The sequence below is a fragment of the Lutra lutra genome, chromosome 14 (genome assembly GCF_902655055.1).
Source record: "Lutra lutra chromosome 14, mLutLut1.2, whole genome shotgun sequence".
In the NCBI taxonomy this organism is placed as follows: domain Eukaryota; kingdom Metazoa; phylum Chordata; class Mammalia; order Carnivora; family Mustelidae; genus Lutra; species Lutra lutra.
In genome coordinates, this window is record NC_062291.1 from 83986852 (window position 1) to 84008425 (window position 21574).

The following is a 21574-nucleotide window of genomic DNA, read 5'->3' on the forward strand; positions in this document are numbered from 1 at the left end:
TCAGCCACAGATGGATGTGCGGTTTTGTGTGGTGCTCTGTAACGAGAGACAATTTCACTTCACTTTCATGCTGCATGGATTGTGATCGGTGCATATCTTCTTGCTCCTGGGTCAATGCCTATCAGTTGATAGTTTATTGGGGGAAAGGTATGGTTCTGGCTCCGGGAACATAGAAGGAATAAGGCAGAGCAGACCCCGCCTCCAACAGCTCCAGGCATTTCAGAGTTCAGGGTATTTGGGAAGGACGGACCAGAAAGAAACTGACAAGCAAATTAGTAAGCCTGAGTCTAACCACGGAAAAAACTTAAGACAAACCCAGATTGAGGGACCTTCTGCAAGGTACCTGACCAGCTTCTCAAAACTATCAAGGTCATCAAAGACAGAGAAAAGTCTAAGAAACTGTCACAGCCAAAGGGGCCTGAGGAGACATGAAGATTACAAATGACATGGTGTCCTAGGTGAGATCCTGGGACAGGATAAGGACATTAGGAGGAAACCTGTGAAATCTGAGTAAGTTGTGAGGTTTTGATTAATAGCTTAGTGAGGCAGGGGAGCCTGGGTGGCTCAGTTGGTTAAGCAACCGACCCTTGATTTCAGCTCAGGTCATGATCTCAGGGTCTGACACTGAACTCTGAGTCGGGCTCTGTTCTCAGCAGTGAGTCTGCTTGAGATTCTCTCTCTCTCTCCCCCCCTCCCTCTCCCCCTCCCCCCATGCACGCCTGCTCGCTCTCTCTCTCAAATAAATAAATCTTTTAAAAAAATAAAAAGGCAATGAGGCAATGCTGCTTCTTGATGGAGACAAACGTACCACAGCAACCAGGAAAACTGAGTGAGGAGCATATCCCAGAACTCTGCACACCGTTTCTATAAAACTACAGGTATTCTAGATTGACATTTATTTCAAATTAAAGAAAAAAGAAAAGCAGCAAGTTGGCAAGTCTCAGGTGGTAAGGATTGCTTGAGGATTGGAGTCCATGGCTGTGATAGACCGGAGGTGGGGGGGTGGGGGGCTGGGGGGTGGGGAGGGTGCCTGAGATCTGGCCCTCGGTGAAGGGCTCCCAGGGGAATGGCAGCCAAGCTGGGCTCTGAATGATAAGTAGATGGCAGAATGTTCCAGGCAGAGCAGGCACCACAAAGCTCTTGGGTCGAAGGAGCAGGAGTTTATTTTGAGGTGGAAAGTTGGTGAACTCTTTATTTTTATTTATTTGAGGGAGAGGTGGGTGGGCTTTTGGGGAGAGGGAGAGGAAGAGAGGATCTCCAGCAGATTCCCTGCTGGGTGTGGAGCCTGACACGGGGCTCCAACCCAGGACCCTGAGATCATGGCCTGAGCTGAAATCAAGTGTCTGACATTTAACCTACCGCTCCACCCAGGCGCCCCAGCGATGGACACTTTAAAACAGAGAAGTGGCATCACTGACCTGTGTTTTCACATAACTATTCGGTCTGCCGTTGAGAGCACAGAGCACAGGCGGAAACTGAACTGGAGAGCCAGGTAGTAGCCCGTGGAATAATCGAGCAGGAGAGGTTTGGCCAGGGCTCAGGTGGTCTTTGGGGAAAGACAGAAATGGAAGATTTGGGGCCTATTTCAGAGGCGGGTCAAGCGGACTGTTACAGGTTCTATGCAGGGAGGGAAGAAAAAGGAAGAATTGGGGAGAAGTCCCAGGTTTTTGGCTGGAGCCACGGATTGGTGGAGATTTCAGTGAGAGACTCGGGATTGGGGGTGGGGCTCACTTGCTCTGTCCGGGCAGCTCCGTGGTTCTCAGCCTGTTTTTCATTATCACTCTCCTGAGGAGAAGAATTAGATTAGATTTACATTTAATTAAGGGACATTAAATGCTAAGAAATAAGCTTTAGTAGGTGAGGGTATGCTTTGGAGGGCGCAGGCCAGTGTAATGCCTACAGTGTTCTGCTCCTTCCCCGAGAACCCATTTCTACCCCCTTGGGGGAGATGCTGCCCCCATGGAAAATGCGTGGCCCTGTGAGTTATGAGGTGCCTGGGAGGTGGCAGGTGGGAGAAGTTAGGGAACAAGTGGAAATGTCAGCCCAAAGTTGAGAAGAAATTTTAGAAGGTCCGGTGTGGGGTGTCACTGACATTTAGATGGTGACTGTGAGGCCACCTGGAGAGTGACAGAGACTGGAGAAGAGAAGCGGACCAGGTGAAGTCCGGGGTCACCCTCATTTTTAGGGGCCTACCAGTTGCAGATAAGTCAGCAAAGCAAGTGCTGTATCAGCAGAAACATCAGGGATGGGAAATGGTGTTACAGGGAAGCTGCCCCTGGTTTCTGCCACCCTAGTCCCTGGCAGTGTGGACCAGAGCAGCACCCTTGGCCTGGCAAGGAGCACAGCAGGTGCAGGGGTCACACTGAGAGTGGAGTGTGAAGAAGGGGGACCTCTTCCAGGATTTTGACATGCCCGGGTCAGAGAGGTGGTGCCTGGAAGGAGATCTGGTATTTCTTTTGTGGCTGTTGATTTGGGGTGTGTTGGGAGAGACACAGTCAGGGGTCATCGAGGTAGCTAGTGGGAGCCATGAGGTCCAGAGTGGAAGGTCTGGGAGGGCAAGGGCTGGCCATTGATGGGAATAAGGACAACTGATCCACTGGGACAGGAGACAAGGCACTGTGGGTAGAGATGTCAGCATGGGGTTAGATGTGGGGGATGGATGATGAGAAAAACTCTGTGTAGTTGCTTCCTGTTTTCTCCCTAAAGCATGAACAAGAAGGTGTTTAGGGAACAAAAGTTAAATGCCCCTGTATCGTGTCCGCGCAAATCTTCCATCCGCATCCTGGTCCTGCTGGGGCACACTCCTGGGCACTGAGCATGAGTGAGATCCCTGTAGCTCGTGCCGCCCTCTTATGTAAGTCCGGGAGAGGCCTCATAAGCAGATGAGTCTAAAAGGATACACTGCTTTAAATAACTCCTATGAAATCATCCTTCTGTGAACATTTCTAGATGGATCTTGTCTTTTAAGCTTCAGCGAACCCTATTAGCCATCCAACCCGTCCAGTCTCCCAAAATAGCCCTCCTCCAGCTTCTCCCCACACACCTGCACCATGGCTGCATGGCCACCGGGGAGGCTGGGGTGGGATGCTGGCTGGGCCATTAGGGACCAGAGTCCCTGGGAGGAGGCGCTGGGCCACCGCCATTCTGTAGCGGTCCCATTCTCAGAGGCCTCCTGGCGTCTGGAGTGTGGACTCTCTGAGACTGTGTGTGTCTCCTCTGTTGGGCTCAGCTGAGGACTTCAGTCTCTGGGAATGGGGCAGCCTTAAAACAGTGTTTGCAGGTGCCTTGACCCGCCCACTGCCTTCCGCTCCCTTGGAGGTGAGTTCTGTGATGCTCAGTCAGGAGCCTTCCGTGACCACTTCCCTCTGCTGCTGCTTCGTTCCTCTGCTTGCGTCCCAGGCCCCCATCTTCCTCACCTCCACTCCGTAAAGACAACAAAAGCAGGACCTACTCTGGCCTGACATTGCAGGCCCCAGCCGTGCTGTCCTTCAGTCCTTTGTTTGTTTACAGAATATACAGCTCTGTGCAGGGGAAATCTTGGATGCCGCAAACATTTTTAGAATCAAATTCTTCCTCTATCACCCCAATTACTCTTTGGTCTCCACGAGGCCCCTACTGTCCCTGCATCTCTGCGGCAAAAGGCATGAAGGGACTGTAGAAATCACACAGTAAGGGTTCCGGGCCATTTCCTGGCTCTGCCTTCACCTTCCTGGTTCTTCCCCAACAGGAGACCAAGGTCCCTGGTGCCCACGGGCAGCCAGTCGGCGCATGTCGAGCTCGGAAGGCTGATGGCCTAGATGTGTTTTACCATGGATGTTCCTACAGAGGCGTCTCCTCTCTTGGCCCAGCTGAAACCTGATGCCAGCTGGGCAGCCATGACGGAGGGATTCCTATCATAGCTGCCGTGATGTTGGGTGGGAGCGAGCACCCTGGGATGCCAATCGTTTCCGTGGTAGAAAAGATGACACTGTAGACACAACTCGTGAGCACCAGTGATCTGAAGGCCTCTTAACTCGACCCCGGTTCTAGTTTCAGTCCTGCAGAAACAGCTTATCCAATTCCATCATAGCATAGTTGGTGGTTGATGGAGAAATGTGGTCGGGTAGTGAGTCATTGAAAACAATACGCATAGAGCCCTGCACTCAACTTAGCAGCGGTCAGCCCGCATTCCTGTGACTGGCTGTGCTCCCCATGGGGCTTTACTCCGGTCAAGGAAGGAGGGTCTCCTCATGAGCCTCTCACGTCATCTTCCCTCAGAGAGCACCCCTGGTAACAGGTTCTCCTGCTTTCAGACTGCAGAACGGAAGCCAGCTTGTACAGCAGCCGAACTGTTTTCAAATTGCCCGGGCTCTCCCAGGTGTCTCATGCCCACCTGATGGGACAGCGATTTTTATAATGACTCATCTTTTTACTCTTTTCAAAGCTTCAACTTCATTTTCACATAAAAGTCAACTTTCCTTTCATAATCCTATTTTATCATTTTATATAACATAAACCAGGCGGTTATGCTGATGGGTTTAACGGGCAGAAACCAGGTGAAGAGCATATCCAAGCGTGTGGAGAACGTGCGTGTGCTTTCTTCCTTGCTGCTGACCGTACGTGGTCCCATCCCTGAGGAGCTCCCGAATGGAACCCGTGGTGGGGTTGTTGTACGGATTTTTTAAAAAAGCCCAACAACTCTGTTAAAGTAGAAGTTAGATCCTCCTTGGTGAGTGCTGGGTATAGGGCATTTTTGTTTATGGATGTCTCTGCAGCCCATGGACGTGAAAACAGAGGCTTGCACTCTAGACCGTGCTGGACCGTTCCATGCAGAGACACAACATACATAAACTGGCGTTAGTTGAAGTCCTGCCGGCGACACGGCCGGTGGTGTTCACTCTCACTAGCTAGCCGTTCAGTGAGCTCTGATGTGGCGGGTTGGGTCCTCGGAAAGCGAGACCAAGTTTTATGAAGAGCTGAGAGAAGAGTAATAAAGGAAGCAGAACCGAAGTCAGTGGACCAGAGGGTTTTGTTCTCATTTTCCTCCTGAATAGCCCTCATCCCATCCTGGGGAGAATTACGTGAGGGTGACGGAGTTCCAGCAAACTGAATTCGGAAAGTTATAAAGGAAGGTTGATTTAACTTTAAAGGTTTATGTTCTTCCCCGGCCCTGAGTATTGAACCTCAGCATTCAGGGAAACATGAGCTGATCACGTGCTCATTGGTGGGAGCGCGTGGTGCCTAACGACAGGGTGACTGGGGTCGCGTGGAGAAAGCACCGTCCAGGCTGTAAGATGGCAGGGGAGGGCTTGGGTGGGGGGACGTGGAGAGAGGAGAGGGCGTGTGCTCTTCCTTGTCAAAAGGGAATCACTCATCTCAGCAAACTCATGAAATGCTCTTGGTATTTTTTACCAAAAGAGGAAGTTTCCTTCTCTAAGACAAACAGAATGTTTGCTGTTTCTAAGATGATGGGGGCAGAAATAAGTCCCTAACTAAGAAATTAGTTCCGAGATGGACTCTTGAGGGAGGAGCCGATAGAAACCCCAGCATGGGGCCCGCCACCTGCTGGAGAGAACATCTGGGTTCCCAGGAAGTATTTGATGAATTGATGAATCTGTTGTTCCTGTGTCATATTTAATTAATAATTTTCCCATGTAGTGTCTCCTGCAGAAGGGTATAAATCTGTACGCATGTACTTTATTCACAATAAAGTAGCTTTCATGATGTTTGAGACAGCTTGGAAAGGCCCAAATTGTTTCTTAGAATTCCAGGTGTGTTTCACAGGAATTATTATCAAGGATGACGAAAATCATTATCTCTAATATTTATCAAGCCTTAGTCTGAGCTATACGTTGTACGTACATCATTGTGTTTAATCTTCTGGGTTGCAGAAGGCCAGTCATATGGTCCTTGTTTTGCAAACAAAGTTAATACTGATTTAGGGGTTCACACGAGGTCGCTGGACTGAACAGTCAGAGAAGACCAAATTCAGACCCAGGTTTGTCTGGCCCCAAAGCTTGTGTCCTAATTTTTTAGTCTCGTGACTTTTCACCTCCCTTGTACCTTCTTTTCTCTTATTGGGGGTGAACAGGGTTGTAAATGCATGCGATTGTCCAGGATTGTAAGTGCTTGGACAAGCCTTCCCCCTATTGTTTAGACAGAGAACCTACTCCATGAATGCCCTCTGTCAGCTAATAAGCACATGTTTGGGACCCTAAAGAAAAGAAATTCTTTGTGAGACTCGTCAAAGATCAGTCCAGCAGGTTTTACAGAGGAGGAGAGAGACGGGGCTCCACTCTGAATGCAGCCTGGGCAAGCCACAGAGCGTGGGGGTCTGTGAATGGAAGACCATCAGAGAAACGTCGTGGGTAAGGGGAGATCCTAGCTAAACCGACCTAACAGGATTCCCAGTGAGGGCGGCCAGCGTGGTCAGACCTCAGGTCAGGGATGGTTGGGGAGATGCCCCGTCCCATGTCGAGGATGGGCGATTCTGGCTAAACTGACTTAGCAGGGTTCTTGCTGGAGATCAATGTGGAGATGAACACAGAAGGCCAAAAGACAGGGTCCGTGGAGGGGAGAGTTCAGGAGAGCCTGAGCTGGTCTAGGAGAGGATCTTTCCACTGGCCTGTGCAGAGCTTGGGAAGCATGGGGGAGGGGCGGGGCTGAGGGAGGGTCTGTTTGACTCATCATTTGTCATTTATCACAGCAGGGGCTTTCCCCACGGAATACTGCCAGTCACTGAATTGTAGAAAAGTGACCTCACAGTTGGGTCAGATGTCCTGCTTGGAGAACACATTCATTGGTTTAGAAAGTTTGGTGGCTTTCAAAATGAATTTCATGTATTACATTTTATTTTTGCGTGTCATCCTTGCACAGGGGCCATGCTAATCTTCTCTGTATCGTTCCAATTTTAGTATATGTGCTGCCGAAGCGAGCACTACATTTTATTTTTTAAAAAGGGAGAAACCTTCATTATTTGAGTAAAATGCCCTGATAGTGAACATCTCTCTTTATTTTGAAAACACGGACAAAAACACCACACCTTTCACTGAGCACATCCTCACCCGCCATTGAGATGGCTTTAGGACACTTGGGAAATAGAAGGCCAGAATGCAGGGGACCCACTCAGCCTTGACAACTGCTGGGGACAAGGCTGGCAATTTGTTCACTATTCTCCCGAGCGCTCGGACACAGGGGCATTCAGCGCGTAGATCGGTAAGTATGAAGACACGTGATGACAGGGAAGCTGGGGGCCTACAGCCGGAATCCAGAGCACCGCGCTTCTCCAACATCTGCTGAGAGGTGACCCTGTTCGTGTCGAATCAAGGTTGCCTTCCTGATTTCTTCGCTCCTAGATGGGCAAAATCCAGACTGTTTGCAACTTTTCCAGTTGCAAAATGGTGCAGAGGAGACAAAGATCAGATCAGGGTCACGATCCTCATTTTATTCCTTGAGTTAGCGAATCACTGACACTATTTAGTTTAGGAAGTTACTCTGCTGGAATTTACAGTGCAGCCTTATTTAATATATTTCCATTTAGTGAGTATTTGTTTTCAATAACTGCCCTGGCTTCCATGTTTGGTTTGTGCTGGAGACTTTGTTTCGTGTGGCTGGGAAGAGAGGCCCAAGGGTTTTGCCACACTGATCCAGTTTTATTTTTAAATTGAAGAGCGGATTTGTTTAATGTCCTTCAAGAAGCAAATTCATAAAGCTGCAGCATTCCTAAAATGCTTTGCCAAAGTCATAATTGGCAGAAAGTTAGCAAGAGAGAGGGATCAGCTCATTGAGTCGTGGTACAGCAAATTGTAACGGTCTCAAGTAGTTTTGTGGCTTGTTGAGAAAATGATACATGGTTTAGTGTGCGTAAGCACCCAGCCATTGACATAAAGCCCACCTTCGCTGGGAGAATTTGTAATAGGACGGTTCTCACCCCTCCTGGAGGAACATACGAGGACACATCATTCCAGAAAGGATTAGGAGTCTTCTTTCGTCATTTGCCAGGAATCGTGGTCCTTGGGAATCGGTATAGCCAGTGCTCATCTTGCTCGTGGTGCCCGTGGAAGGCACACGTTCAGGTCCCGGTTCCTCCTTGCATCGTGACTTGGCTCCGCTGGCATCGCTGAGAGGGCACCAGAGAGCTTGTGGTAGTCAGAGCCCAGCAGAGTCACCCCAACCTCGTCCAGCCCTCACACATTCTCATCACAAAGAGCTGGGTGCCTATTTTAAAGGGAAAGTAGGATTTGGTTGGCAGAAGGTGTGTTGGGGGTGGTGGGATCCGTGTACCTTGAGGGCACAGAGTGTGCACAGACAGAGGGCTATGCCAGGGCCTTTGTTAGGGGATCACCTGGTTACCCAGGATGGCTGGGCCACGGATTTAGTAGGCCAGGGCCATGGAGAGAGGCTCTCAGGCCAGATCACAGAATTCCTGAACGGCCACCTCAGGATGAACTGTTTCCACAGGAGCCACTGAGGGGTTTCTCACGTGGGAGGGCCTGTGTACTGGCGCCCAGTGGCTGCTGCAGCAAATGACCACAAGCAGAGTGGCTCACAGCACAGTCACGATCTCACAGTTCTGGGGCTCAGGAGTCCGTAATGGTCTCCTGTGCTAAATCGGTTGTCAGCAGGGCTGTAGTCTTTTCTGGAAGCTCCTAGGGAGAGTCTGTTTTCTTGCCATTTCCAGTTTTGGGGGCCTGCTCGCCTTTCGTGGTGCATGGTCCCCTGGCCTCTTCAAAGACAGCCATGGCCAGTTGATCTGCTCACGCTGTGGAAGTCTGACATTGACCCACTGCCTCCCTCTCCCACTTGGGAAGATGGTTGTGATTATACTGGGCTCGCCTGGATCGTCCAGGCTAAGCTCCCATCTCAGGGTCAGAGGAACAGCTCCTTAATTCCACCTGCAACCTTCCGAGCCCCTCGAACGTCACATAACCCGCGTTCACAGCTTCTGCGGAGTATGGCAGACCTTGCGGGGTGGGAGCTATTATTTTGCCTGCCGAAAGGGGCGTGGTTTTTCTTGTTTGTCCTGATGTGTGAATCCTAGAATAGGGCCTGACACCTGCTAGGTACTCAGCATTACCCTGGAAAGCACAGTCGGTTTACCACACAGTTTCCTTTCCTCCTTCTTTTCTCCTTCCCACCACAAATATTCTTAGGGAGATATGTATGTTTTTTGCTGTAGAAAGTTCTCTACAAGATTTATGGGGGCACTGACTGAATTTTGTCCTTTTGTACAAATCATAGACAATTGGATCCTCAGTGGGTGCTGCACTCAGGGAAAGAGCTGTCTCCTTTGCCTTGCTGAGTCACTTTCTAATCAACTAAATTTTAATCAGCTGTAGACTTTTCCGAACCTGTTACATCTTACCACATCGTCACATTGGCAAAAAAAAAAACCCACAAAAAACAAAAAGCAATCCCCCCTCCAAAAAATACCCCCAAATTAGGAAAGACTCAGTGGCTTTGGCTATTGTAAGACTTCTACCCAGCAAAAAGACAGTATTGTCTTCAGAGTGGTTACAGTATGTGAAATTTTATGTACATAAAAAGGATAATTAACGATTTGGTGGTTTTTAATCTTCTTTCTTTCTTTTTTATGGGAGCAGATTGCACGTTTCTGGGAGGAAAAGCTAGGGGGAAGAAGCAGGTGTCCCCACTTCTGAAGGGGAAAGTTGTCGGTCAGTGCTCACTGTAGCAGCATCACCCCAAAGGAATCTGAGCTGGTTCTCTTTGACTCTCTTCTTTCTTCCGTCCAGGTTTTGGAGCTTTCGTTTACGTTTAGAGCAGTTCACCCATTTTAAGTGTAGAGATTATTTTTCAAAACCTACCTGACTCCGAGATCCTGTTGGGAGAATGAGGTTCAATGGTTGCTACCCTTTTGCACAGCTTTGGGGAAAGGTTGGTAGTTCATGATCATGGTCCTGCGACGGCCTTTATTAGCCATGATTCTGATTCCTTGAATCAGCTACATCACATATGCCTGAAAATACAGCTGTTGTTTCATCTCTCAGTGATGTCCCATTCTTCAGGGCTTTAGGCGTACAGGGCCACGGAATCTTCCAGAAGGCTCAAAGTTTCTGGGCCTTTGTGTTAAACTTGGAAACTCTCAGGGCCTCTTTCCTCTTCCTACTTCGTTGTGTCCTCTTTATGGGAGAGAAGCCAAAGGTGCAGACTGATGTGACTTGCCCAGCGCTCCCTGGTCCCTCCACGGAGCTGGTGGTGTCTGTGCAGCTGAGGGACAGGCGGGGACTTCTGGCAGGTGGTTCCATCCCAGAGAGTGGCTGCAAGGGCAGAGCCGGCCCCCTTGTGCTGTGCAGGAGATCCGTGAGCAGCCGGCCTCTAATTGAGTTGGGCCTAGAATCCTTGAGCCTCCAGCCACCAGATGGGGTCTGCACAGAGTGGACAGTGGTCAGGATTTTGTTGCCGAGATGAATTTAAAGAAGCCAGTGTAAGCCCACAAGGCGGTCGCCCTTGACCTTTTGATTTACGTCCCACACTCTCCCACCCACGGTTTCCCTCTCCTCTCTCCTCTTGGCCATTTCCCTGGGCTCCTTCAGCAGCAGCACATCTGTGACTGGCTCTGTGCAGTCTCACTCAGGTTGCTCTGGACTTCCCCTGAGTCCTGAGAGCAGACTCTCTTTTGGGGACATACAGTGGTCATTTCTTCATAGCTGACTTTTATAAAAGAAACAGCAAGGAAAGGAGGTCTCTGCAGAGGAATATTGTGTCCCCGTGAAAGGGGCAAACCCACGCAGCCTGTGGGTTGCCTGGGACTTCTCTATTTTCTTTCCTCCTGCCACATGAGATTAGATACATGCGCGCAGTTCTCCTAACAGGGACGGTGTGGCCCATGAGCTCCCAAGTGTAGTGGGTGAGCAGGGCGTTGTGGGGGATCTGGGGGGACCGAGTGTCACTGGGTCTGCAGCGGCCCGCGGTGCCCTCTGCTTGGCTGCAGAAGTGGACCTTGAAGGCCACTTGCGGAGCTGTGCCCCTGGAGCATGGCTGCAAGGAGTAGTGACTCAGCAGTTTGCCTCCACCAGCTGTGCTCTCAAGGCCGCACTCCTGCAGGGAGCCGCTGGGCTCCTGGGCCACAGGCAGTAATCTCTGCGAGTACCAGGGCAGGCGACGGAGGGAAGTCGACTTTGTAGCCAAGCAAGCTGGCAAGATGGGGACAAAGCCCTTAGCATGCACCTAGCCCCGCTGTGCAGCCTTGACCTCATTTCTCAGCATGGACTTCACAGAAGGCTCCAGAAGGTATGCTGTCTCCCAGGGCAATCTCCTAGGGCAAGGAGCATGGAAGAGTGCTCCTTTCCCATCATTGTATTCCTTCAGTTTCGGAAGGGAAAAAGCCATCCTCTACCCACCTGGAAAGGAGTGAGACTCCCGTGACCACCGCAGCTCCTCCCGGTTTGGATTCCTGCGGATCTTTATGCATGTTTATTTTACTCTCTTGCAGTCGTAGTATAAATATCATCTGTGCCCTGCATTTTGTTACGCACCAGTCTATCACAAGGATTTCCCATCTCGCCACAGACCCGTCGTCAGCAACTTTCTTACTGGCTGCATGCAAATCAGGCCAGTGATTTGCCAGCACATTCTCTCATGTTGTGTACTTTCAGGCTGCTCTCACGTTGTATCTGTTACAGAGAACATTGTGGTGAGTGTCTCCATGCATATGGTTTCTGTATTTTGGATTATTTCCTAGGATGCATTCCCAGAAATGGGATTACTGGGGCCTGATGCATATTGTCAAGTTGCTTTCCAAGAGGATTTTTACCATTTTATTGTGCCCTTGCCAGAATTCAGTGTTACCTTCAAAATGAAAGTTTTGTTAATTTAACAGGTAAACAGTTGCCTCATTTTGTTTAGAAGTGTATTTTTCCCTTTTTTGCAGGATAACAGTTTCTATCCATTTTCTTTCTAACTGTAATTTCTGTTCTATAAACTGTTCATCTTTTGCATATTTATGTATTGGGTTTCAGTGTGTTTTACGTAAGAATTTTATTAGCATTTTTAGACCGTGCTCATATGAACCCATTTAATTTTTCACGAATGCTTCATTCTATGTTGTTGTTTGCCATCTCATTTGGTTATATGTGTGTGTGTGTGTATATATAATATATGTGTGTATATATATATATATATATATGTTAATGCATAATATGTTTATGTGACTATACATACAAATACTAATTTTTCACATCTTTCCATCTGTCTCTTTATCATTTCTCTACTTTGGCACCCTCTGTCCGCAAATTTGGATATTCAATTCTAGGATTTATTATTCTATATTTACATTTTTAGTTTAATCTGGAATTTGGCTCTGTGCTAAATGTATATGAATTGATTTTGAAGTTGCAAATAGTTACTACCACACCATTTATTAAATAATCTTCTATAGTTTAAAAATGATCTTTCAATTAAATTTTTTTTTTAAGATTTTATGTATTTATTTGACAGAGAGAGAGAGAAAGAGCACAAGCAAGGGGAGCAGCAGGCCAAGGGAGAGGGAGAAGCAGGCTTCTTGCAGCAGGGGAAGCCCGATACGGGACTCGATCCCAGGACTCTGGATCATGACCTGAGCCAAAGGCAATGGCTTAACCAACTGAGCCACTCGGGCGCCCTCAATTAAATTTTTTAGGTAACATTATTGGTCATTTTTGGGCGATCTGTTACTTCAGCGATACCATCTTTCATTCTTGGCTCAGGACCACATTATTTTGATTATTACTGTAAAGGCATTTTTTAATATCCGGCATCTCTAGAAGCTCTCTTACCCTTCTTTCTCTGTTTCTTCTTTATTATTCTTAACTGTTGTTCTACCAAATGAGATTTAAAGTCACATTGTCTAAAAGCAGGTAAAGTAAAATAAAATGATATTGTCTAATCTCCTCTCAAAAGTAACTATTTTCAAGTTCTGATTGGATTTGTATCCAAGCCGAGTGTGAAACAGGCACATTTTATGGTGCTGAATTTCCTGCTTTGTGTATTTTGTGTATTTTGTGTATTTTGTCAAGGAGATCCATGTTTATCATGGGAAGTCTTGGAAGATAGAAAGTAAAATGGCTCGTCACTCACTAATGACCTTGCTGACCATTTTACCTAGAACTTTCTGGTTTATTTATTTGTTTCCTCTTCACTGGCTTTGGTGGTGGGGGTTCCCCTCCCTGCACCCTGTCAGTGTGGAGGTGAGACAGGGACTCCATGGCGAGGACCCCAGATGCCATCTGTCCCACCTGCAGGGGGCTGGGCTCTGGGAGTGAGGCAGGCGTGCTCACTTGGTGAAGGTACAGTTAGACTACAAGGTCAAGCTGTCCTTGGGATCTTGGTCTTTATAAACTGCTACTGGGACAGGCTGGAGGGTGTGGACCTCTGAGGATGCTCTTCCACACGTTTCCACAACCCCACCACAGTGCTTTCCAGCCTGGGGAAATCGTGGCTTTGTAGCCAGAGGTTACCTGAAAGTCCTTCCTCTGGCCTCAGTGGAGCTGTCTGAGCAGATGATTCACTGAGCTGATTTGATGGGCTGGGGCTCCAGGGAGCCTCGGGGCGGCCCTCCCTCTCACGTCATCTGTCATGTGCCAGGGCAGGTGTCCTCTGATGGTCGCTGTGTGGTGTCCTGGCGTGTGCCTTTTCTGGTGGGCTTCCCAGTCCACTCAGACACCAGCGTGCCTCCCTAGAGTCAGCTGTCCACCCACCTTTCTCTAGTTCTCCTTTTCCTGCCTTCCCTTCAGATACCTTCTAGTGTAGAGCTCCACCTGACTCCCTTGCCATGGTAATTAAATGGTCCCTTCACATACCCCCTTACTTCCCCTCTGGAACTTTTCCCCCTTGCTCAAAGAACACTTGAATCTGCTGATTTTGCATTCCTTAATTATTTGTCTAAACATGTCTTCAGTTTCCCTTTATTTTTGAAGATTATTCTAGGTAAAGAATGTTCGACTGCCTGTTCCTTTTTTTCAGCGACTTGAAGATAATTCTGCGGTTGTTTGGCTTTTGTTGTTTCTGTTGAGTCTTGTCGCTGCTCGGAAGGGGATGTGTCTCTTCCTCCAGTGGGGTTTTCATCCCAGTGTGTTTGCTTGTTCGTTTTTAACTTTTTATTATGGAAGCTTTTGCATGTGTGCAAAATTAGAATAGTATAGGGACGCTCCGTTACAGCCCATCACTCAACTGTAACATCACAAACCATGACTGAGCTTGTGTTTATCCTCTTAGATCCTGGCTTGGCTCTCTCATAGGATAGAATTTCCCCGGCTGATATGGTACGTTACCTGCCCCGTATCTGGAATCAGCCAGCAGACTGTAGGTGCTTTTCCTGGGACGTGGTGTTTAGAGATCAGAAGATGGGCCACAAGGGTACTCAGTGTGACTGCGTTTGTCATTGCTTCCAAGCCTTTCAGTTGGCAGGACTGGGAAATGCATTTCCAATAGAAAAAGCAACACCATGAATTCCTACTGATATTTCCTACTCCATTTTAGGATTATGGAATTCCTGCTTTTCTTTTTGAGTTTTTATTTGTACATTTCTTTTTCTTCCACTGAAAATCTTTGTTCCTAATTACGCTAGCGTAATTACTTTTTCCTTTGTCCATATCTATGTGTATTTATAGGTGTATGTGTGAATAATATACAATTTACAACACATAGTATATCGTATAGAATAATAGCATATAACATTTATTTATCACACACACATATAAGTTTGCAAAATAGTTTCAGAATAGAAATGTCAATATTATTGCTGACATTGTGATTAGTTTCTTGGAGGAGATGTATCCCACAAGAAATAAACAGTTGAATTATTTTGTTTTGCACATATTTGAAGTGATTACCCTATGTGGCTAAAGTCATCAATTTGATGACTTTGATACTATTTAGGATAATTTCACTTTATTTTTGATCTTTTTTTATTGGTTACCCCTTTACTGTGTTTTATAATTATGTGTATCAAATATACTAACAAGACATGTTTAGGTTACTTTCATTTCTGCCTTGTGTTATGCTGGGAAACCTATTTTTATGTCCCAAATTTCTGTTACGGAATTTCCATTTTGTTATTTTAGCTGACGAAAAACAAAATTGTTCATCCATTCTTTTAATCACTTAAACACTGTTGGCGGGTCTGTTTCTATCGTCTTTTTTTGTGGGGAAAGGGGTCTTGGTCTGTGGTTGCATCTTGATTTCTTGCATGCCTGGATTTTTTAAATTAATGCCAGAGATCACATGTGAAAAATAAATAGAATTAATTGGATCTGAGTGATGTTACTTCAGATAGGACTTACTTTTTTTTGGTCATTTCCTGTGGTTTTCATAGTGTGTTTATTTAGAGAGTATGATCAAACCCCTTTTCTGTGATATACATGATGAGGGTCAGAGTACTCCAGAGTAGAAAGATTTTTTACTGCATTTCTTTAGCTTGTTACTCTCAGATAATTACAGATTTCCCTGCAGCATTAAGAAATACTGCAGAGAGATGCACATACCTTCGCCCGATTTCTCCCCTTGGTAGCATCTTACAGGATGAGGCTGTGTCACAACCAAGAAACTGGACGTTGATGCAGTTCATGGGCTTTGTTGAGATTTTGACAGTTTTGCCTGAGCTCATCCGTTTGTGTGTCTGTGTGTGTGTATTTAGTTCTCTGCAGTCCCATCTCAGATACAGGTGCCCGCTGCCCGTCAAACTCCAGTCTCTTCTTCCTCCTCCCTACGGTTTCCACCTGACGGTGTTCTGTAGATGGGGTCATACAGTGCATACCCTCCAAGAGTGGACTCTCTCACTCGGCCTGATTCCCTTGAGAGCCATCCAGGTTGTTGGATGTATTGTTAGATTTTTGATTGCTAAGCACTCTTGCATAGCATGGCTGTAACACACTTGTAACCTGCAAGGGATATCTGGGTCATGGCCAGCCTCGGGGCTGTAATGATAAAGCTGCTATGGTCATTTGTGTAGTGGGGTCAGTGCCTGAAGGGTAGCTGAGTCATATGGTAATCGCGTGCTTGGTTTTATAAGAACCTGGATGTCAGGATTCTAAGGTTGCTGAGCCTTGGGGATGGAGGGCGTAACTGAGACTTTGTCTCTCCTTCTGCTTCAACCATGGGCACATAGCCAGGACCTGGCTGCTGCTGGTTTAGGGAAGAGATTGAGAGCTATCAGGTGTCTTCTCCTTGGAATGTTTGGTGCTACTCAAGACTCTTGGTTACAAGGATCAGGACACAGGCTCAGAGTAGCTTAGGTATGACATGGATTTACTGGAAGGATTGTTGAGGCAGATGTAGGTGGTATTTAGATGGGCATCTGGGGATAATCAGAACTAGCAGCTTGAATGTTGTCTTTCTCTCCTTGAGTGCGTGTCAGCTGAGTTCCTACTTGCCTTGTCCTGTCATCCTCGTGGCAGGCAGACAATATGGCCACTTGCCGTGCTCAGCCCTGCCCCCACAGCTCCTATGCTCAGAGGTCATACATGACCATTGTTTCAGTTCTAGAAATCCCGAGTGGAACTCCGAATCCCCTGGGAGGGTCAGATGCCTCCTTCACAGCCCAGGTGTCAGCCAGGTACTGGAGATGGGGGGATCGTTGTAAGCCAGAAGGACTTGCAGTTGATTCCTAGGAGAACCGAGGGGTGCGGGCTTGGTCTAGGTCAGACAGGGCTCAGCAGCCCAGCCACAGTTGCCTGGTATCTGTTCTCCTTTTTCAAGAGGCAGAGCTCAGCCTCCCTGCTCTGCTGTTGTGCCGGGTGTATGTTGTTTAGGAAAAGCCTGGCTCGGTAGAACCCGGGGACAGGCGGTACTTCCAATCACAAGCCAAGTGGAGTGAAATGCAGGCCATAAATCATGAAACGAGGGGTCGCTGGCAGCAGGAGTGTCCGTGTGAGGAAGTTATTGGGCCTGGACTCTCTGCGGGCTCCCTTTGTCCCCTCAGGGTCCTCATGGACCTGTGCTGTCAGGCTCTGCCCCTGGGTACCGCTCCGGAGCAAGGATCTGCAGCCTCACAAGGACACGAGCTCCAGCGGATCCTTGGAAAGTCTGTGTCCCAAGTGCCTCCAGATACATTTCATCGATTTGCCTGAGCTGTCACGGTTGGCCTCTGACAACATTTCTAATAGACCACTCTGATTTTGGGCAGTTTTCACTACGTGCATTTTCAATATGACATTTCCAGGTCCGTCTCTCTCTCTTTCTTTTTAAAGCATCTGTAAAATGTTTGCTGGGGAACCTGTGTCCCCCGAGATGGGATATTTCCAGACACTGTGGGCTCTGTGTACCCCTAATGCCAGCCCGTAGGAAGGCAGCTGCGAGTCCTCCCTGGCTCTGTGACGTCAGAGACTCAGGGGACTTTTGCAGGGTGTTGAGGTGGGACCCTCGCTGCTGCAGGTGGGTCACTGGCTGCCTCTGCCGCAGAGCCCTTCTGCGTTGCTTCATGGGACTTGGAAGTGTGAAGCCGTGTTTTTGGTCTCTTAGTGTCTTCACAAGAGAGAGGGGCCACTAGTGTGTGTCACAGGTCTTCAAGGTAACAGTGGGACAACGTTGGCCAGAAAAGAAAGTTGGTAATGGACGATCCTGGGGGTGACATTAGGGACTTACTCGTTTTCGGAGGCTCTGTCGGGTCAGCTTCCTGCATGCTTGCACCCCTGTCACTGGACTCAAGGTGCGTGTGCCTCCGCTTCCTGCCTGTCAGGAGTGCTGTTGGCCACCTCGATTTGAGAGGGAAACTTGTTCTTCACGTTGCTCACCCACAGCAATGGGCATTAGGTTTTGCCCTCCCCAAGGAAAACCTGCTGCTGATGCGAGGTGACAGCTGACCAGCCGAGCGCTGACGCTGGTGGACAAACCTCAGAGCCTGTCTTGGCTGCTCCTTTGCCGCCTCGTCGTCGGGGACACCAAATACCAGCCTGCAGTTTGTACTGTGAAAGGCTCTGGGGAAAAACCAAACGAGGTCCCCAGCAGTGCCCCGCCAAACCCGCTAACCAGGAACTCGGCAGGACCACAAGAGGGGGTGTGCAGCAGGAGAGTGCCAGAGAGACCCCGTGGGATGCCCGGAGACCTTCCCCACAGCACCACGAGGAGGGCTGACGGCTGCCTGGGTCAGGAGACTCCAGGGAAGCGTAGACTTGGTGGGAGGGACCTTTGCAAGGAGACATTAGTACAGGTGAGAGAGAAAGAATGCCTCCCTCTGAAGAGAGGACGCTGGTGGCCTGCTGGTGGTTGTGGCTCTCCCAGACCTATGGTGTGTGTGCTGTGTCTGGACACTGAAGGGCCAGGGCCGAGTTTCATGTGTCGCTCCCTTCCTCCGTCGGTGCACCCAGCCCAGACCCAGTGTGTGGGCCAGTTTCAGTGAGTGGAGCAGTGGCTTTGTTGCTGATGTGGACATAGGTCCTTCACCAAGGCACACTTCTCACCCTCTCCACCCTCATTATGGGCAGGTGTCCTCTTCAACCTGCTGACAGCGCTGGGAGGGTTGAGTGCAGGGCCAGAGGGTGGGAGAGGGGAAGGGTACTTGCCTGCCTAATGAGCCAGGTGCTCAGCCCCTCTGAACCTGGCACAGATTCTGGAACCAGATTGCCCTTAAATACTGCATAAGACCTAGCACGGAGGTGGTGCCCAGGATATCCTTGTGGAATGACTACATGAAAAAAAGGAAACCAGCAGAATAGGAGGGTTCTTTGTTTACTAAAATAACCCAGTGAGAATATCTAGGAGCCCCCTATCCCCAGACCCCTCCTCTGCCAGACCCTTTACCTCTGACTAGCTCCTAGAACTTTGTGGTCACCTGGTCTACCTCAAGCATTCAAGCGCTGAGCCTCCTCAGTTCCCAGGGAGGCTATGGTGGCCGCACCAGTTTCCATTCCCACCAGCAGTGCACGAGGGTTCCTTTGTCTCTACATCTTCGCCAACACCTCTTGTTTCTTGTGTCCTGATTTTAGGCATTTTGACAGGTGTGAAGTGATATCTCATTGTTCTTTTTTTTTTCTTTTTTAAGATTTTATTTATTTATTAGGCAGAGAGGCAGGCAGAGAGAGCGGAGGAAGCAGTCTCCCTGCCGAGCAGAGAGCCCGATGTGGGGCTCGATCCCAGGACCCTGGGATCATGACCTGAGCCGGAGGCAGAGGCTTTAACCTACTGAGCCACCCAGGTGCCCGATAGCTCATTGTTTTGATTTGTGTTTCCCAGGGGATCGGTGATGTTGAGCATCTTTTCATGTGTCTCTTGGCCATCGGTATGTCTTCTTCAGAGAAATGTCTGTTCATGTCTTCTGCCCATTTTTAATTGGATTATTTGTTTTTTGGGTGTTGAGTAGTGTAAGTCCTTTACATACTTTGGATATTAATCCTTTATCAGATACATCATTTGTAAGTTTCTTCTCCCATTCCGTAGGTTGTCTTTTAGTTTTGTTGTTTCTTCTGCTTTGCAGAAGCTTTTTATTTTGATGAAGTCTCAAGAATTTATTTTTGCTTTTGTTTCCCCTGCCTCAGGAGAAATACTTAGGGAAAAAGTTGCTATGGCCAATGTTGGAGAAATTGCTGCCTGTGCTGTCATCTAGGATTTTTATAGTTTTAAGTCTCACATATGGGTCTTTAATCCATTTTGAATATATCTTTTTGTGTGGTATAAGCCAACAGTCCAGTCTCCTCCTTTCACATGTAGCTTCCAGTTTTCCCAACACCTTTTGGCACAGAGACCGCTTCCCATTGCATATTCTTGTCTCCTTTGTTGAAAATGAATTGACTTTATAAACATGGGTTTATTTCTGGGTTGTCTCTTGTTCCCTTGATCTGTGTGTCTGTTTTTGTGCCAATACCGTACTGATTTGATTACTGCAACTTTATAGTATAACTTGAAACCTGGAATTGTGAGGCCTCCAGCTTTGTTTTTCTTTTCCAAGACTGTTTTGGCTATTCTGGGTCTTCTTTGGTTCCATGCAAATTTTAGTATTGTTTGTTCTAGTTCTCTGTCAAATGTCAGTACTTTGATAAGGTCTGCATTAAACCTGTACATTGCTTTCGGTGGTATGGCTATTTGAACAATACTGGTTCTTCTGATCCATGAGCATGGTATATCTTTCTACTTGTTCATGTCACCTTCAGTTTCTTTGATCAGTGTTTTACAGTTTTCAGAGTACAGGTCTTTCACCTCCCAAAGGTTGTATCCTATGTGAATTGTCCTGTTATTGAATAAGGATGACAGAACTATGATAGGGGGAATTTGGGGCTGGGCTGGGGAGAGGAGCATTTTTAACAAATGCAGCCCACAGGTGTGTGCTAATGGCGGCTCAGGGTTCCTAATTCCAAAATCAGATGGTTATAATATATTCTTTTTCTTCCTAAAAACAGTTATAGGTGTAACTAAGGTCTTGACAATATAAGAAACCTAAATCAGGTTTGTCAACAATACTTACACCTTCTCCATTGGATATTGATAATTGGTCTTTTAAGTTAAATACAGGGGTCCTCATTGGAAGGGACAGGTTCTGGCTTCCTTACAGCATGCCCTATAGTTCTGGGCAAATTTCTTTTACTTTCTTCCATTTTATTTTTTAAACACATAATGTATTATTAACCTCAGGGGTATAGGTCTGTGAATCATCAGGCTTACACAATTCACAGCACTCACCACAGCACATACCCTCCCCAATGTCCATAACCCAACCACCATCTCCCTATCCCCCTCCCCCTGGCAACCCTCAATTTGTTTTGTAAGATTAAGAGTCTCTTATGGTTTGTCTCCCTCCCAATTCCATCTTGTTTCTTTTTTTCCTTCCATACCCCCAACCCCCCCCCACTTTGCCTCTCAAATTCCTCATATCAGGGAGATCATATGATAATTGTCTTTCTCTGGTTGACTTATTTAGCTCAGCATAATACCCTCTAGTTCCATCCACGTCGTTGCAAATGGCAAGATTTTATTTCTTTTGATGGCTGCATACTAATCCATTGTATATATATACCACATCTTCTTCATCCATTCATCTGTTGATGGACATCTAGGTTCTTTCTATAGTTTGGCTCTTGTGGACATTGCTGCTATAAACATTCAGGTGCAAGTACCTCTTCAGATCATTACATTTGTATCTTTAGGGTAAATACCCAGTAGTGCGATTGCTAGATCATAGGGTAGCTCTGTTTTCAACTTTTTGAGGAACCTCCATGCTGTTTTCCAGAGTGGCTGCACCAGCTTGCATGCCCACCAACAGTGTAGGAAGGTTCCCCTTTCTCTCATCCTCCCCAGCATCTGTCATTTCCTGACTTGTTAATTTTAGCCATTCTGGTGTGAGGTGGTATCTCATTGTGGTTTTGATTTGTATTTCTCTGATGCCGAGTGATGTGGAACACTTTTTCATGTGTCTGTTGGCCATCTGGATGTCTTCTTTGCAGACATGTCTGTTCATGTCCTCTGCCTATTTCTTGATTGGATTATTTGTTCTTTGGGTGTTGAGTTTGATAAGCTCTTTATATATTTTGGATACTAGCCCTTTATCTGATATGTCATTTGCAAGTATCTTCTCCCATTCTGTCAGTTGTCTTTTGGTTTTGTTGACTGTTTCCTTTGCTGTGCAAAAGCTTTTGATCTTGATGAAGTTCCAAGAGTTCATTTTTGCCCTTGC

General features: G+C 47.5%; 1 protein-coding gene and 1 non-coding gene across 5 annotated transcripts in view; one reads left to right on the forward strand and one right to left on the reverse strand.

Moving 5' to 3' along the window:
* DOCK1 (dedicator of cytokinesis 1) overlaps positions 1–21574 on the forward strand; it is a 509676-nt gene that overhangs the window by 343292 nt on the left and 144810 nt on the right. The window lies entirely within an intron of this gene.
* LOC125085321 (U6 spliceosomal RNA) lies at positions 6811–6917 on the reverse strand. The gene has a single exon (XR_007122855.1). It is a non-coding gene; the product is annotated as a U6 spliceosomal RNA (small nuclear RNA).